Genomic DNA, 17,540 nt, shown 5'->3' with positions numbered 1-17,540 from the left:
CTCAATTTTCACATGATAAACTTCCAACCCCTTTTTAGAAATACGGTGTCCCAGAATAATTCCCTCATTCACCATAAAATGACATTTTTTTTCAATTCAAGACTAGGTTCGCATCTTTACATCTTTTTAGAACCTGTTCTAAATTAGCTAGACAATCGGTGAAAGAATCCCTATATGCAGAGAAGTCATCGATGATCACTTCCAACCCGTTTTCTATCATGTCGAAAAAGATCATTGTCATGCATGATATGAACGTAGCTGAGACATTAAATAAGCAGAAAGACATTCTTCGAAAAGCATAGGTCCCAAAAAGATAAGTGAATATGGTCTTCTCTTGATCATCAAGGTAAATCGAGATTTTATGGTATCTAGGATAATCATCAAGTAAACAATAATATTCCTTCCTCGCTAGCCTATCTAACATTTGATCCATGAATGGTAAGGGAAAGTGATCCTTCCGGTTTGTATCACCGAGTTTTCTAAAATCAATGCAAACACACCATTCGATTATAGCCCGAGTCAGGACTAATGGATTCCTTTTATTAGGGACCACAATTAACCTGTCTTTTTTTGGTCCACGCTGAGTTAGGCTAACCTACTCACTATTGGAAATTGCATACACGATACCTGCATCTAGCCATTTCATTAATCTCTTTTTCACAACCTCCATCATTGTTGGGTTTAATCTCCTTTGAGCATCCACTGTAGGCTTTTTACCTTCTTCTAACTTGATTTTATATTGGCAAAGTATTAGAATTATACCCTTAACATCAGCGATGGTCCATCCAATGGCTCTCTTATGTGCCTTTAATACTTGAAGTAGAACCTCCTCTTATTTCAGAATTAACTAAGCAAAGATGACCACTAGAAACGCATTGTTCTCCTTCAAATACTCATACTTAAAATTCTTTGGAAGAGGCTTCAATTCCAATTCAGGTAGTTTAACTATAGATAGTATCATCTTTTCAAAGGCGTCTTCTAGAGGTCTGAATGGTTCTTTACAATGCTTTCACCAATCTAGTTGGTGAACCCATTCCTTGTAATACCCCGATAACAGTGGTCTCGGGACCACAAATCTAAAGTGGGGAAAATTATTTTTAATATTATGAGGTTATAGTATGATTATATTAGTGCATGAAAAATTTGGTGAGTTAATTTTAATGCTTTCGAGCCCGATTGCGAAAAAGGATTAAATCGCATAAAAGGCAAAAGTTGCATTTTAGTACCCAAATATGTTAGATAGCTAGAGAATTGAATTGGAGGTCTTTATAGGGCAATTAGACCTTTTTTAGAGTGCTTGGCCGGCCATTGAGTCAAAGGGGGGACAAAATTTTTATGGTTGGTATGTTAGGTGACTTGTTTGGACTAAAATAAACAAAAACATGATATCATCTTCTTCCCATTTCTTTCTCCATCAAAAATATCAGCAAAAGAGGAGTTTTTGAAGCTTTGAAATTTCAGCAACTTATCACCTCAACAAGTAAGTGATTTCTGTAACACCCCTTACCCGTATCCGTCGCCGGAACAAGGTACGAGGTATTAACAAATTATAGTATATACTATTAAATAGAACCCAAACAAAAATATGGCATGCAATTTGATCATGAATCATTATAACATATGCCATTAACAATACAAACCAATTTCAAAGGCTTCGTACAAAATGATTAGTTTGATACTATAATTAGTATTTTAAACCTAGACAATTATGACACGTAACAAAATAACTAAGTCTGCTGTACATGCCATATTTCAAAATGTTGAGTTCAAATACCAAGAGTATTAATAGTGCGGGCGGATCTTCAACGATCTCTAACTCCTATGCTAGCTGGATGACACTATAAGACAAAGGAGAGAAAAGAAAGTAAGCTTATAGCTTAGTAAGTAAGTATATAAATAACAAATCAGGAATCTAATATGTTTACAACATAACTCAATTATATCATATTTTTAATTTTACTATTTACTCCGATTTGATCAAGCTGTCCCTCCTGCGTCATGATCACTAAATAAATCATAACTCGAGTTACGAAACTAAAAATTAAAATCCGTAAAATTTCCATGAATCTAGACTCATAAATAATCTTACTAAATTTTTTCTAGAATTTTTGGTTCAGCCAATTAGTACATTTTATTAGTTTAAGTTTCCCCTGTTACACAGCTCAACTGATCTGACCTCTGTTCACTACAAATTGACTTTCTCTTAGTAAAAAATTTAAATAACCATGAAACCTGTTTCATTTAAAACTAGACTCAATAAGGAATTTGGGGATATAAACTATATTTCTTATTTTGTTTTGTACAATTTTTAATGATTTTTCAAAGTTGGAACAGGGGATCACATAGTCATCCTGAGCAAGTCACACACAATTGTAAATATCTCAAAATGTAGAATTCCTTTGCTTTCTACGTTTCTTTTATATGAAAATATACACATTAATATTTAATGTCACATCTTATTCAACCTCTAATTAAATTCCTTCTATTTTTGGTGAATTTTCAAATTCACGTCACTGTTACTGTCCAAAACAGTTTTAGTGCTAATTTCACTCTTTCACACATTCTTTGTACTAACCTCATTTTAACTTATATATATATCACAAATCATTTTCACCACATTTCACACATCGCGAGTATAGGCCCATGATTACAATGTCACCACAAAGCCATCCCGTTGAACAATTCGGATTAATCCTCAATACTTGATGGTTTCAGCACACAACCCCACCATCATGTTTCATTTAATTCGGCTCTCTTGTACACATGGTGAACACTTAGTACCACTCATGCGACCTAGCCAATTTGTCTCGTAGCTCTCTTGTCTACATGGTGTTCTTCACTTGGAATCATGCATGTGACCTAGCTACATTTATCAATCCCGTAGCTCTCTTGTCTACATGGGATATATCCCGTATCACACATGTGACCTAGCTACTACATAGTATCTCGTAGCTTTCTTGTACACATGATGTGCACTTAGCACCATACATGTGACCTAGCTACGCTCCCTCTATTTTATTCGATCTTTCCGAATGTTCAACCGGGATCTCTCTCTCTATTACTTATTTCTATTCTTCCAATAGTCGATTTATACTTCAACATCAGCTAGTATATATATATATATAATAGGCTAAAATATAAGAATGTAAATGAAATTAATGTATTATTTACATACAACCTTACCTCGGTGCAAAATATAGGAATTTTGGAATTTAGTCCAAAACTTTCTCCTTCCCCCATTCGAGGTCGATTCCATGCCTTTCTTGATCTATAACAACATTTTTAGTTCATTTAACACTCGAACTATTTATTTTAATCCAAAAATCACATTATACAAAAATTATATTTTTGCTCCCTAACTTTTACAAAATTACGATTTTGCCCCAAGGCTCGGAAATTTAATTTCAGCCCTTATTCTTATGTTTAATGACCTATTGATCATTTTTCTCTTCTATGGCAACATCAAATTCTCACTTTAACACATAGTTACGAACAATAGGTATTTTTATCGATTATGCCGTTTTGCTCGTTTTCGCTAAAAATCACTTAGAAAAGATCATTCTCCTAACTTCAAACATTCATATTCTACCATCAAACAACAAAATACATGCCTATCATTCATGGGTAAATTTTTAAACATAAACCCTAACTCGAAATAATGGTAGAAATAGGTAAACCGAGCTATGAGGATTTCAAAAATGTGAAGAACATTAAAAACGGGGCTTGAAATCACTTACTATGAAGCTTGAAAGTTGAAGAAACCCTAGCTATTGAGGAGAGCAAATTTCGGCAGCAACTAGTGAAGATGATGACCAATTTTGTGTTATTTTTCCCATTTTATTTCATTTAATATACAAATGACTAAAATGCCCTTACTACTAAATTTTCCAAAAATTCCCTCCATGTCCAACTTTTTTCCGTAACTTAAGAATTGGTAAAATTGCTATTTGAGACCTCCTAGTTAATATCTCAAAGCAATTTCATACTAAAAACTTCTAAAACACAAGTTTTACAATTTATTCGGTTTAGTCCCTAATCTCAACTTAAGCGCTCAATGCATAGAATTTCATCATGAAATTTTCATGAAATCATGAAATCATATCATAAACCCCAAAATAATTATAAACAATTATTTCTATTTTATATTTGTGGTCACGAAACCACTATTCTGATTAGGCCCTAATTCGGGTTGTCACAATTTCCATGTCATTTGTTAATGATTTTTGCATTTTTGAGACTCTTGAAGCATGAGCTTTCAAATGAGGTGTCTATTTTGCAAAATGTTTAAGAGTTTAGGGTTTTTTCATGAATGGATTTGTGATGATTGCTGAGTTTTTATGGAAGAATGTAGGTCTTAGAAGAGTTCTAAACAATTTTTGTGAAAGGTGTTAGCATGAAAACACCTAAAGGGACTATTTTACATAAGTTGCAAAATAGGTGGTAAGTGTGTGAAATAGTGGGATTTTGGGGTTGCCATAAGAGTAAAAATAGTTTTGCTAGGTTCATAATACGAAGAGATTCGATAAAAATTATTTTTCGAGTATAAGGGTAATATGGTCAAATTGCTAGAGTCTAGGGGCAAAATAGTCATTTTACCAAAGATGTAAATTTATGATTTCATAATTGTAATTAGGGATTAAATGAATATATATATTTTTTTATAGATCAAGATTTGCCAAATCTGAACCTAGACCGGGGGAAAGCCAAGAAAGTCGACCAAACCGACTAGTCGAGTACATTTTGTAAACCGAGGTAAGTTGTTTGACAATAATACAACTACATTGCTAGTAGATGTGTTTGAATTGATATAGCATGAATTGTTTGTTTTTGAATTGAGAATGCATATTGGTAATTGAGATGGTAGAGATCCCGTTGTAACTTTAAGAAATAAACTGGGTATTCATGCTGTAACAATTGGGTTACTTGCGTGAGCTAGTGTAAGACATGTCTGGGACATGCATCAGCCACATTATAAGAGCCAGTGTAATACCATGTCTGGGACATGGCATCGACATTGAGACGAGTGCTAATGTCAGACATGTTTGGGACATGCATCAGCCTCGAGACGTAAGCCAGTGTAAGACATGTCTGGGACATGCATCGGCTAAACGTTGTATTTGTATAAGACCATGTCTGGGATACGGCATCAAAACAGTTATGCGAGAGCTAGTATAAGACCATGTCTGGGACATGGCATCGACCTCGATGATGGTAGCCAGTGTAAGACCATGTCTGGGACATGGCATCAGCATCTTATCCTCTATTGGACGATTATAGAATATCCGGTAGTATTTTGAAAAGTTCAACGGTAGAAGTTATGGATGTGAGTTCATCAGGAAAGTATAAAAATGTTGTATGTGGTACAGGTACCTAAATGGTATGCTTGAGTCATGAGCTCGATATAGAAATTGTCACTTGAGTGGACAGTAATGAGTAAGTCAAGCTTACGCTTACCTTTGTGTTCTGAGCAAGACGATCATTGATGAAATTTGTTGTATATTTATTTATATGCAACTTACTAAGCTTATATGCTTACTCCCTCTTTCTTTCCATTTTCTCTCAGTGTTGCCTAGCTAGCTTAAGGATCATCGGAGGTCAGAGATATCGATCGCACTATCATCCAAAACATTTGTATAGTTGGTTTTATATCTTTGAGCATGGCATGTATAGGGCTAGACTTTATTATTTTGTGTCTTGAGAATTGGCCACATAGCTTGGCTTGGGATAAATCCTGCACTTGGTATTAAGCCTTGAACGATGGCTAATATTCATTGTGGTTATATGGAAATATGTCATTTCCATAAAGGAGTAATTTGTCTTATGTCTATTGTGGCTGATCTAGCCATATGGATTGTGTTGTTTTTGGTATTCTCTTGCATTTGTAAGGGATTATGCTTGTAGGGGTGGCAAAGAGGCTTCGTAAATAGCCTCATATTGTCCACACGGGTAGACACACGGGCGTGTGGTCCAACTGTGTGTCCCCTACACGTAGAAGTTTTAAGTCAGTATGCATAGTAATAAACACACGAGCAGAGACACAGTCGTGTATCTCAGCTGTGCGGTGGACACGGCCTGTGCACGGGCGTGTGCCTTGGCCATGTGCCATTTTGGGTGTGCTGATGTCAAAAATAGAATATTCAAGTTTTCACACACGGGCTAAGACACGGGCGTGTCTAGGTCATGTGAGCAACACGGCCAGGGACACAGGCATGTACCCAGGCAGTGTGAAGTTTGCACTTGTTTTTATGAAAAAAATTATGGAATTAAATTGTCCACATGGGCAATGGACACAGTCGTTTCCCATGCCACACTGGCGTGTGGAAGCACACGGCCTACCCAGATGGGCGTGTGCCCTATTTTTCTAGTAAATTTTTCAAGGTGGGTTTAAAGACTTGGAATAGTTCTAAATAGTTTTCAATGATAGATTTAGGGCTTATAGACCCATAATAAGGAGTCTAAGGTGATAATCAAAAGATTTTAATTTGGATCGAGTCCTAGTGACTTGAGGTAGTTTGATTGTAGGTGAACAAGCTAAGTAATACCTCGTACTCTACCCCGACATGGGTTATGGGTATGGAGTGTTACATTTAGTGGTATCAGAGCTATGGTTTAGTTAGTTCTAGGACTAGACTAGCTAGAGTACGAGTCTAGCCATACATGCCATATATATATTGATAGTGTGACGATTCTTGACGATTATAAATTATGTTTTTATATAATAATGGATCTTGATAGAACTATGGCGGATGACATGGAAAGTAATGCGCCGGCTATCGCAGAAGGGACCGCGCCAGTAGAGAGCGAGCCCATGAGTATGGGCCAAGGCAGAGGGACTAAGGAAGCCTACCTCCGAATGATGGATGCTTGGTATACGAAGTTTGTTCGTGTGAATCGGAACACTCTACCTCCCTCACCTCCTCCGATTCCTTAGTATGCCCTGGTAGCTCCGTAAGCCGCGAACATATTCAGAAGAGTGAAGCCCTGAGGAATTTTGGGCTAGTATAGATGACGACCCAGAGAGAGTAGAGTTTTGGCTAGAAAATATCATGAGGGTATTCGACAAACTGTCATGCATGCCTGATGAGTGCATGAAGTGTGCCATGTCACTTCTGCGAGACTCAGCTTATCAATAGTGGAACACTCTTGTGTCCGTGGTACCAAGAGAGAGGATTAATTGGGAATTTTTCCAGGAAGAGTTCCAAAAGAAGTATATTAGCCAGAGGTTCATGGACCAAAAAAGGAAGGAATTTTTAGAGTTGAAACAGGGTAATAAGACTGTGACGGAGAATGAACATGAGTTTGTGAGACTCAGCAAGTATGCGCGGGAATGCGTATCCACTGAAGCTACCATGTGTAAGAGGTTTGAGGATGGCCTCAATGAAGACATTTGAATGTTTGTGGGCATCCTAAAATTAAGAGAATTTGTGGTGCTCGTTGAGAGAGCGTGTAAAGCAGAAGAGCTGGTAAAAGAGAGGAGGAAAGTGGCCATTGAGTCATGAGATTTAAGGAAAAGACAGATAAGGAAAGCACATCAGTCCTCATCCAAGAGATCGAAAGAATTTACTACCCAATCGAATGCTTTGGTGGGGTATTCGAATAGAAATAAGAATTACCAAAATATGGTATCTAAAGCCCAAACTACTTCAGTCGCAAGTGTTGGTAGTGCTCAGCCAAATAGGCCAGAGTGTTTGCAATGTGGAAGATGTCACTTAAGCGAATGCTAAGTAAATGAGATGGGCTATTTCAAGTGTGGGTCACTTGACCACTTTATTCGTGAGTGTTCTGAGATAGATGAGAGAGAGAGAAAATAAGATGTCAAAGCAAGCAGTGCTTCCTTGAGGAGTAGGCCACAAAAGAACCCCGGGAGTGGGATTAGTAGTAGAGGCGCGCCAAGTGATGTTGCGATGAGGTCTGAATGCAGAGCGCCAGCTAGGACCTATGCTATACGTGCCTGGGAAGAGGCAAAGTCTCCTGATGTGATCAAGGGTACCTTTTCTATCTATGATATAACTATTGCTGCTTTGATTGACCCGGGATCTACCCACTCTTATATTTGTATGAAATTGATACCTCGTATGAATATGTTAGTAGAGTCCACTGAGTTTGTAATAAAAGTATCTAACTCGTTAGGCAAGCATGTGTTAGTGGACCAAGTATGTAGAAATTGTCCTTTGATAATTAAGGGCCATTGTTTTCTGGCCAACTTGATGTTGTTGTCGTTTAATGAATTTAATGTAATCCTCGGGATGGATTGGTTGGCCTCCCATAGTGTTGTAGTATATTATGGACGAAAAGTTATAGAGTTGAGATGTCAAGATGGGAATGTTCTTCGAGTTGGACCAGATGAGTCAGAAAATCTGTCTGTAGTAGTATCGTCGTTGACTGCTGAGAAGTATTTGAGAAAGGGATATGAGGCTTATTTAGATTTTGTGCTAAATACTCAAGTGTCTGAGTTAAATATTGAATCAGTACCGGTAGTCTGCGAGTTCACAGATGTGTTCCCAGAAGAGTTACCCGGATTACCTCCAGTGAGGGAAGTTGAGGTTGAGATTGAATTAGTTCCTGGAACGGCACCCATCTCAATCTCCCCGTATAGGATGGCTCTAATAGAGTTGAGAGAATTGAAACCACAGTTGCAAGAGCTAACAGACAAAGGTTTTGCTAGACCGAGCTATTCTCCGTAGGGTGCTCCAGTACTTTTTGTGAAGAAGAAAGATGGGTCGATGAGGCTATGCATCGACTATAGACAACTCAACAAGGTGACAACGAAAAACAAGTATCATTTGCCAAGGATTGATGATTTGTTCGATTAGTTAAAGGGAGCCACCATGTTTTCTAAAATCGACCTGAGGTCTGGCTACTATCAACTAAGGCTTAAAGAGAAAGATGTGCCGAAGACTGCATTTCGGACAAGATACGGATATTATGAGTTCCTCGTCATGCCTTTTGACTTGACTAACGCCCCGGCAGTTTTTATAGATATGATGAACCGCATTTTCAGGTCGTATTTGGATAAGTTTTTTGTCATCTTCATTGATAACATATTCGCGTGATGAGGGTGAGCATGCAGAACATCTGAGAGTTGTGTTGCAAACCTTGAGAGACAAGCGATTATATGCCAAGTTCAGTAAGAGTGAATTTTGGCTTAAAGAGGTCAGGTTCCTAAGACATATTGTGTCGGGTGATGGGATCCGAGTAGACCCAAAAAAGATCTCAGCTATTGTTGAGTAGAAACTGCCAAGGAATGTAACTGAAGTCTGATGCTTTTTGGGTTTGGCCGGATTTGTAAATAAATTCTCTATGATAACTACATCGATAACGAGACAAAAAGATGTCAAGTTTGAGTGGACAGAAAAATGCCAACAAAGTTTTGAGAAACTGAAGGCTTTATTGACGGAAGCAACTGTGTTAGTGCAACCAGAATCAGGCAAAGAATTTGTGATATATAGTGATGCCTCCTTGAATGGTTTAGGGTGTGTGCTCATGTAGGAAGGCAAGGTTATAGCCTATGCCTCGAGACAGCTAAAGCCACATGAGAGAAATTATTCGACCCATGACTTGGAATTAGCAGCTGTAGTGTTCGTATTGAAGATTTGAAGACACCATTTATATGGGGAGAAATGTTGGGTATTCACCGACCATAAGAGCTTAAAGTACTTGATGACTCAAAAGGAGTTGAATTTGCAGCAACACCAATGGTTAGAACTAATAAAAGATTATGAATTGATTATCGACTAACATCTGGGAAAGGCGAACGTGGTCACTGATACCTTGAGTAGAAAATCATTGTTCGCTTTGAGAGCCTTAAACACCCAATTAAAGGTGTCTAGTGATGGTTCAGTTTTAGCAGAGTTGAAAGCTAGACCGACATTTTTGCAAGAAATCTGTGAAGCTCAAAAAGGTGATGAGAAATTGCAAGCCAAGTGAACTCAGTTTGAGTCAGAGATTGAATCAGATTTTCGTATTAATACCGATGGTTTTATAATGTTCAAAGACAGAATTTGTGTACCCAAGAACGGTGAGCTTATTCAGAAGATTCTAGGAGAGGCACATGGTGGTTGCTAATCTGTCCACCCAGGTAGTGTTAAAATGGACAATGACCTTAAGAAAATGTATTGGTGGTTGGATATGAAAAGAGACATTTCAGAGTTCGTTTCTATGTGTCTAGTGTGTCAGCAAGTAAAGGCTGAACATCAAGTACCTTCGGGTTTGCTTCAACCTATTATGGTTCCCGAGTGGAAATGGGATTGTATCACTATGGACTTCGTGATCAATTTGCTAGTAACCCCAGAAAAGAAAGATGCAGTATGGGTTATTGTTAATAGATTAACTAAGTCAGCACATTTTGTACCGGTGTGTACCGACTACTCCCTCGAGAAATTAGCCGACTTATATATTTTCTAGATCGTAAAGCTTCATAGAGTACCATTGTCGATTGTTTTAGATAGAGACCCAAGGTTTACCTCGAGGTTTTGGAAAAAATTACAAGAGGCTTTGGAAACCAAGTTGAGCTTTAGCATGGCATTTCATCCATAAACTGACGGACAATCGGAAAGAGTAATACAGATCTTAGAGGACATGTTGAGATGTTGTGTTCTTGAATTTCAGGGTAGTTGGGAAAAATTCTTGTCATTGGTTGAATTCGCCTACAACAACAGCTATCAGTCAAGTTTGAAAATGGTGCCTTATGAGGCCTTATACGGGTGAAAGTGTCAAGTGCCCTTATATTGTACTGAGCTCCGAGAGAATCAGATTCACGGGTCGATTTAGACAAAGAGGCCGAAGAGAAAGTTAAAGTGATTCGTGACTGCGCGAAAGCCACCTTGAATAGATAAAAATCCTACATGGATTTGAGACGAAAGGAAATTGAATTTGAAATTGGTGATAAGGTATTTTTGAAAGTTTCCCGGTGGAGGAAGGTTCTCAGGTTTGGAAAAAGGGGCAAGTTGAGTCCTCGTTTCATAGGACCTTATGAGATTACCGAGAGTAGGACCTGTTGCTTACCGATTGGATTTACCACTAGAGCTAGAGAAGATTCACGATGTGTTTCATGTGTCCATGTTACGCCGGTATAGATCAGACCCTTCGCATGTAATTGCTCCAACAGAAGTCGAGATTTGCCCTAATATGACTTATGGTGAGGAGCCAATCAAGATTTTGGCTCAAGAAGTCAAACAGTTGAGAAATAAGAATATACCATTTGTGAAGGTTTTTTGGCATAGACATGGGGTCGAGGAAGCCACATGGGAACTCGAAGAGTCTCTGTGAGAGTAGTACTCAAACTTTTTCACTGGTAAGATTTTCGAGGACGAAAATTTCTAAGGGGGAAAAAATGTAATACCCTGATTTAGGGCCTAGTCGGAACTGTAACATCCCAAACCCGGCCAAGACGTTATGGCCGAATCTGGTGCGTCACATCAAACCATTTTTCAAATTTGATCTTTCCGGTGAAAATCCATTACTGAATCTAAATTCCTTTATTATTATTAAACTAAAGCTCTCATCAAAATGTTTACCAATTTGTTTGCCTTTGGTATATTACCTCATTTAAAATCGCGGAAGCATTTTGAAAACTTTGTTGTTGGAAGCTCGTGTTCCTTAGAAAAATCATGTTATTTTGAAATCTTGAGTTTTCTTAAACTAGCAATTTAGTATAAGAAATCACAATCCAAATTAAAACTTAAAACCCACCTACGGCCTTATTACATCATTTGAAAACCCAAAACAAAATCTAATTGCAATTAAAAGAAACAGAAACAGTAGTGTGGCCATCTCCGAGTCCCTCGTAGCTCCAAACCATCTAAGCTTAGGGATTACTTGCACAGTTAGAAACGGGGCGAGTTTACGAAAACTCAGTGTGTAATCCCAATAACAAACAAACAGTGAATAACACGGTATCAGTACAATCTGGGCTAAATCCCTATTCATTCTCGACATATACTGGGCTGAAGCCTTTCGTTTAACGGTTACTAGGCCGAAGCCTTTTCATAAATCATATCACTGGGCCGAAGCCTTTACTGTAAACGATATGGCCTATAGGCCCATTTCACTATCACATGAAATATCAATGAATGTATGCAAGCCCATTTGGGGAGACTATTCAACCCACCATCCGCTACTCTCCACCTGTACCAACCAAGCTCTCCATGTGGGGAATAACTCAACCCACCCAACCAAACTCTCCACTGGCAGCATAGCTGCTTTATCATATAACTGGAGGCCTAGCCTCTTTTAATAACTGGGGCAAAGCCCTTTTTGATAAACTGGGGCAAAGCCCTTTTCGATAAACTGGGGCAAAGCCCTTTTCGATAAACTGGGGCATAGCCCTTTTAGCACTTCCTCCATTTATAAAACCCAACCCATGCAACATGTCATGTATGTAGAATGTCATGCCTATATTTGAATCTAACAATCACAGTCAAGTCATTCATATCACCAACATATATTCACAATCAAATCCGTCAACCACACAGTCCAAGTCAGTCACTTGCCCACAAGGGCAAAACAGTCATTTAACACCCTAGGGGCAAAATGGTAATTTTACCCCACAAGGGTATCTCGATAATTCTACCCTACAGGGGTATTTCAGTATTTCTACCCTACAAGGGTATTTCGATAATTCTACCTTATAGGGGTATTTCAGTAATTCTACCCTATAGGGGTATTTCGGTAATTCTACCCTACAGGGTTATTTTAGTAATTCTACCCTACAAGGGCATTTCGGTAATTTTACCCTATAGGGGTATTTCGGTAATTCTATCTTATAGGGGTATTTCGATATTTTACAAATCGAGAGTATTTTGATAATTTCAGAAATCAAGGGTATTTTGGTATTTTTACAAGCCAGGGGTATTTCGGTAATTTTACAAACCAAGGGTATTTTAGTAATTTTACAAACTAGGGGTATTTTGGTAATTTTACTGATTGAGGGTATTTTGGTAATTTTGTAAACCAAGGGTATTTTAGTAATTTTGTAAATCGAGGGTAAAACAGTAATTCTATAAATCGAGGGTAACACGGTAATTCTATAAATTAAGGGTAAAATAGTAATTCTATAAATCAAGGGTAAAACGGTAATTCTATAAATTGAGGGTAAAACGGTAATTCTATAAATCGAGGGTAAAATGGTAATTCTATAAATCGAGGGTAAAATAGTAATTCTGTAAATCGAGGGTAACATGGTAATTCTATAAATCGAGGGTAAAACGGTAATTCTATAAATCGAGGGTAAAATGGTAATTCTATAAATCGAGGGTAAAACGGTAATTCTGTAAATCGAAGGTAAAACGGTAATTTTACAAATTGAGGGCATTTCAGTAATTTGGTAAACTAAAGTATTCTAAACAGCGATAACAATACGAATGGGCCTAAAGCCTATTCTCGGACCAAATGGGCCCACACGCTCGTGTGGCCCTTTTAGCCCAAATCTAGCCACAAATATGAGATTCACCTAGCCTAGTCCAATATTTACTACACAATCAAAAAACTTATCCAATTAGGCCCGTAGGCCTATTAGGCCCACATGACCCCTTTCGGCCCATCGCGGCCCAAAGTAGCCATCCTATAGCTAAAGTAGTGAGAAATACACACCTGACTGGCGACTGGAGTTAATCCACGCTCCGAGCACTCTTAGCCGACGCCCAACCCAAACGAGCACGCCATAAAGCGAAAGGGATCAGCCAAGAAAGGTACCTCTACTTTCCTCATGGTTCTCTCTATTTAAAGCCAGCTTCGCATCCCCTCTTATGTTAGCTTCCCAATGTGGGATCCCTCCAACATCAGAGTTTAAATTCAACACCAACTCTTGCCGCCCCCTGTTACCAAAATAAATGCTCTTTGATTGCCATGAGTTTCGAACCCTGGACCTCCTTGCCAACTCTATGACGCCACCTTGCCACTTCACCACAGGCTCTTTTGTGTCATATTTTATCCCCAATTAATTATAAGGTCTAAAGGCCAAAGTTCAGATTCCCTTAAAAAAAACCATAATAAATTGCAAGAGCCAAGGCTTGAACCCAGGCTCCCACACAACTTTAATTACGCCACAATCACAAGACCACATGCTTCCTTGTGTCATTTATTTAACACAATAATTTAAAAGGCCCTCATCCAAGCATCTAGGTTTTTTTCACTTAATACCAAAATTTTTGCTAAAGCCCAAGTTTGAACCCAAGATTTGTCCAACACTTCTCAGGGCCATTAACCATTAAAGCAGACATTTAATTGTGTCATTTCATTGCACAATTAAATACCTAAATACAACCTCCTTACGCACCCACACTCAAGGCCCAATACTTCTAAGCCCAAATTCGGGGTGTTACAGGAACAGTGGTCTCGGGACCACAAATTTGAAGTGGGGAAAATTATTATTATTATTATTATGAGGTTATAGTATGATTATATTAGTGCATGAAAAATTTGGTGAGTTAATTTTAATGCTTTCGAGCCCAATTACGAAAAAGGACTAAATCGCATAAAAGGCAAAAGTTGCATTCTAGTACCCAAATGTGTTAGATAGCTAGAGAATTAAATTGGAGGTCTTTATAGGGAAATTAGACCCTTTTTAGAGTGCTTGGTCGGCTATTGAGTCAAAGGGGGGGACAAAATTTTTATGGTTGGTATGTTAGGTGACTTGTTTGGACTAAAATAAAGAAAAAAAATGATATCATCTTCTTCCCATTTTTTTCTCCATCGAAAATATGAGCAAAAGAGGAGTTTTTGAAGCTTTGAAATTTCAACAACTTATCACCTCAACAAGTAAGTGATTTCTATGTCCTTTGTTAATGATTTTTGCATTTTTGAAACTCTTGAAGCATGAGCTTTCAAATGAGGGGTCTATTTTACAAAATGATTAAGTGTTTAGGGTTTTTCCATGAATGGATATGTGATCATTTCTAAGTTTTTATGGAAGAATGTAGGTCTTAGATGAGTTCTAAACAATTTTTGTGAAAGGTGTTAGCATGAAAACACCTAAAGGGACTATTTTGCATAAGTTGAAAAATAGGTGCTAAGTGTGTGAAATAGTTGTATTTTGGGGTTGCCATAAGATTAAAAATAGTTCGGCTAGGTTCGTAATACAAAGAGATTTGATAAAAATCAATTTTTGAGCATAAGGGTAAAATGGTCAAATTGCAAAAGTCTAGAGGCAAAATAGTTATTTTACCAAAGATGTAAATTTATGATTTCCTAATTGTAATTAGTGATTAAATGACTGTATTTTGTTATTATAGATCAAGATTTTCCAAATCCGAACCTAGACTGGGGGAAAGTCAAGCAAGTCGACCAAACCGACTAGTCGAGTACATTTTGTAGACCGAGGTAAGTTGTATGTAAATAATACAACTACATTACTAGTAGATGTGTTTGAATTGATATAGCATGAATTGTTTGTTTGTGAATTTTGAATGCATATTGGTAATTGAGATGGTAGAGATCCCGTTGTAACCTTAAGAAATAAACTGGATATTCATGTCGTAAAAATTGGGTCACTCGTGTGAGCTAGTGTAAGACATGTCTGGGACATGCATCGGCCATATTATGAGAGCCAGTGTAAGACCATGTCTGGGACCTGGCATCGGCATTGAGACGAGTGCTAGTGTAAGACACGTCTGGGACATGCATCAGCCTCAAGACGTAAGCCAGTGTAAGACATGTCTGGGACATGCATCGGCTAAACGTTGTGTTTGTATAAGACCATGTCTGGGATATGGCATCGACACAGATATGTGAGAGCTAGTATAAGACCATGTTTGGGACATGGCATCAGCCTCGATGATGGTAGCCAGTGTAAGACCATGTCTGGGACATGGCATGGGCATCTTATCCCCTATTGGAGGCTTATAGAATATCTGGTAGTATTTCGAAAAGTTCAACGGCAAAAGTTATGAATGTGAGTTAATCCGAAAAGTATAAAAATGTTGTAAGTGGTACAGGTACCTAAATGGTACGTATGAGTCATGAGCTCGACATAGAAACTATCACTTGAGTGTACAGTAAGGAGTAAGTCAAGCTTATGCTTACCTTTGTGTTATGAGCAAGACGATCATTGATGAAATTTGTTTTATATTTATTTATATGCAACTTACTAAGCTTATATGCTTACTCCCTCTTTCTTTCCATTTTCTCTTAGTGTCGCCTAGCTAGCTTAAGGATCATCAAATGTCAGAGATATCAATCACACTATCATCCAAAACATTGGTATAGTTGGTTTTATATCTTTGACCATGGCATGTATAGGGCTAGACTTTATTATTTTGTGTCTTGAGAATTGGCCACATAGGTTGGCTTGGGATAAATCCTACACTTGATATTAAGTCTTGAACGATGGCTATTATTCATTTTGGTTATATGGAAATATGTCATTTCCATAGCGGAGCAATTTGTCTTATGTCTATTGTGGCTGATCTAGCCATATGGATTGTGTTGTTTTTGGTATTCTCTTGCATTTGTATGGGATTATGCTTGTAGGGGTGAAAAATATGTTTGGTAAATAGCCTCATATTTTCCACATGGGTAGACATACGGGCATGTGGTCTGGCTATGTGTCCCCTACACGTAGAAGTTTTAAGTCAGTATGCATAGTAATAAACACACGGGTAGAGACACAGTCGTATGTCTCAGCCATGTGGTGGACACAGCTTGGTGCACAGGCGTGTGCCTTGGCCGTGTGTCATTTTGGGTGTGCTGACGTCAGAAACAAAATGCTCAAGTTTTCACACACGGCCTAAGAAGGTGTGTCTAGGATGTGTGAGCAACACAGGCCAGGGACACGGATGTGTACCCAGGTCGTGTGAAGTCTGCACTTATTTTTATGAAAAAAATTGTGGAATTAAACTTTCCACACGGGCAATGGACACAGGAGTGTCCCATGCCACACGGGCTAGTGGAAGCACATGGCCTACCCACACGGGCATGTGCCCTATTTTTCAAGTAAATTTTTTAAGGTGGGTTTAAAGACTCAGAATAGTTTCGAATAGTTTTCAATGATAGATTTAGGGCTTGTAGACCCATAATAAGGAGTCTAAGGTGATAATCAAAAGATTTTAATTTGGATCGAGTCCCGGTGACTTGAGGTAGTTTGATTGTAGGTGAACAAGTTAGGTAATGCCTCGTACTCTACCCCGGCGTGGGTTATGGGGATGGAGTGTTACATTCCTACTTAAGTTGAACCTTGATGTTGTCATGAGTTTCCAAAATGTCATCTTCATCAGGGTGGCACTCACCCTCTTTTTTGGACATAAAACCTTTAGGTGTACCTTGTTCTCTAAATTAGTCTGGTTTATCTCTCGATCTCGTCAACTAACCCAGGACTAAAGAATTGGTGCTCAACAAGATTACCTCTCGATCTCACTTGCCTAAATCTTCCTTTAGGGGCACCAATCCTAAGTTTTTATGTTCATTCAATTTAGTCCAATTTGTTGCAATTTTTTCCCTCAACCAAAAATTAACTTACTCACATTTCCATCAACCAACCTCTTTAAGAGTTTAGTTACTAATGTTAAAAACTAAGCTAACGAACAAAAAAATAACAACCATGACAG

The sequence above is a fragment of the Gossypium arboreum genome, chromosome 11 (assembly GCF_025698485.1).
Source record: "Gossypium arboreum isolate Shixiya-1 chromosome 11, ASM2569848v2, whole genome shotgun sequence".
Lineage (NCBI taxonomy): Eukaryota > Viridiplantae > Streptophyta > Magnoliopsida > Malvales > Malvaceae > Gossypium > Gossypium arboreum.
This window is presented reverse-complemented; position numbering follows the sequence as displayed.